The following is a 2,425-nucleotide window of genomic DNA, read 5'->3' as shown; positions in this document are numbered from 1 at the left end:
GCTTTACAACAAAGGAGTCCTTGATCTGTATTCAAGCAATCAATCAATTGCATTTATTGGACGCTTACTAAGTGGAAAGCACTGCACTGAGCAGCTGGGAGAGAGCAATTCAACACAACTGATAGACACATTCCCCGCCCATAACAAGCTTGCGGTCTAGAAGACCCCTAAGCAAGCCGATGAACGGGGAGGACCAGGAAATGCTAGCTTTCAGCTTCATTTCCTAAGGGAAGAAACTTTTTAAATCAACTGGACACCTTTTCATACCAGCCTCTCCTTGGTGGCACAATAGCTGGTGGTGTTTTTATTATTGATAAAAATAATAATGGCACTTGTTAACTCTGTGCCAGGCACTATACTAAGGGCTGGGGTAGATATAAGCACCCTGCCCTCTGGATCCATACTTGAGTTTGATCTCCAACTGAAATATCTAAGATACAGCAGTTCTGTGAGGCCAATGTATCAAAGCATCATTTGAAAAAAAAAGTCAGCTCAGTTAAAGTCAGTATATGTAAACTCTGTTGTATTAAACTCTCCCAAGCACTTAACACGGCGACACTGTAACCGCTCAATAAATACTACTTATTGGACCACAGTGGCTTTATCAGATGTATACAGTGGTCCGAAACTCTTCAATCCATTTCATACCTACCCACCAGTGCTATTTTTCCCCCGCCTATGAACACACTCAAATTTCAGGCACCAATAATGATAATTACTGTTTTACACGTATCTGTTCGCTAATTGTACATTCCTGGAGGACAAGGAACATATTTAATAATTACATTGTGTTCTTCCAAGCATTTAGTACAGTGCTGTACACAGAGTTGGTGCCAAATAAATATGTTTGATCAACAATTAATAATAGTGATAATAAGAACTGAGAGATAAACAGCTATTTGGCCAAGAAAGGACAACTTCGGGGTGGGTATGAATGAAAGAAAATGATCCTTGTGTGCTTCAACTGGGTTGACAGTAGGGGATGAAGAATGGTGAAATTATATTTTGGAATGATCTGGTCAAATCTGCCATCCATTTTCAAAAGTGAAATGATGAAAAGCAGAGTCGAGAAAATCCTATTGGCACATTAAATCCATTAATTTGGAGTCTCCAGGCTTGTTGTGGGCAGGGGACGTGTCCACCAACTCTGTTGTATTATACTCTTCCAAGCGCTTAGGACAGTACTGTGCACACAGTAAGTGCTCAGAAAATGCGACTGATCGATGGCTTGACTGATGAGAGACCCCATCCAGACTATCGGAGATAGAAGGGTCTTCCAATCTATATGTGATTAAGTGGGCAGTTGGGGAGTCTGAGCTACAGACTTCCCTACATAATAATACTAATGATAGTGATGGTATTTGTTAAGTGCTTACTACGTGCCAAGGCACTGTACTAAGCACTGGGATGGATACAAGCAAATCAAGCTGGATACAGTCCCTGTCCCACGTGGGGCTCATAGTTTCAATCCCCATTTTACCGATGAGGTAACTGAGGCACAGAGAAGTGAAATGACTTGTCCAGGGTTACACAGCAGACAAAGTAGAAGGGCCCAGGATTAGAACCCATGACCTTCTGACTCCCAGGCCCGTTCTGTCCCCTACATCATACTGCTTCTGCTTACTCATATAGACGTAACAGATACTGTCAGTGGTACTTTTGGAAATGAAGGACAAGCACTTTAATTTGGGTACATTTTCCCTCTCTACGTTTAATATTGGCTCATAGCTTAAAGGTGAGGATAAAAGTAAAAAGGTTCCTCTTTAATGGAACTCTTTGGTTTTAGGTTCTTCAGGGGTAGTCAATGGATGCAAAATAGTCTTTATTCACACAAGTTTGGGCATTTAACTACTGAATATTGTTCGTCGGTTGTTAATTGTTCTTCGGTTGTTAATAAAGCACCATTCAGAGTTCAACATGAGTCGGCCAGTCTCTGCCTTATAAACTTCTGGCTACCAGAGGATTCTCAAAGACAACATTAAGCCAGATTCATGGCACACGGAACAAAAATGGCCCAAAGTGACATCATTATTTCCTCTATTTAGGTGTATATTTTTGAAAGGACCATGCAATATTTATGGTGCGCCAACCACTGTCTCATCACACACATCTGTCGATCCTATAAAATCATTTAAAAATCTTTCAAATCCATGGGTGCATTTTAGTCCCAAATAGTCATAAGGCAGGTAATTCAACTGTAGTGTGGGAAAGACCGGCACATAAAAAGACGGCTATTCTAACCTGAATTTTTATCCCTGGCACAAACTGCCGTGGCTACGTGACTGCAAATAGACTCATTTTAAAAAGAAAAATACAACAAAACCTGATGATTATTTTATAAAACAAAGGACGTTTGGTACCTGAAAGTTTCTTTAGTCCCCGTCCAAGGTAATGGAACCTTCCATCTAACTTACTGAAACTTTCC

The sequence above is a fragment of the Ornithorhynchus anatinus genome, chromosome 2 (genome assembly GCF_004115215.2).
Source record: "Ornithorhynchus anatinus isolate Pmale09 chromosome 2, mOrnAna1.pri.v4, whole genome shotgun sequence".
NCBI classification, from domain to species: domain Eukaryota; kingdom Metazoa; phylum Chordata; class Mammalia; order Monotremata; family Ornithorhynchidae; genus Ornithorhynchus; species Ornithorhynchus anatinus.
Note: the sequence above shows the minus strand (reverse complement) of the source record.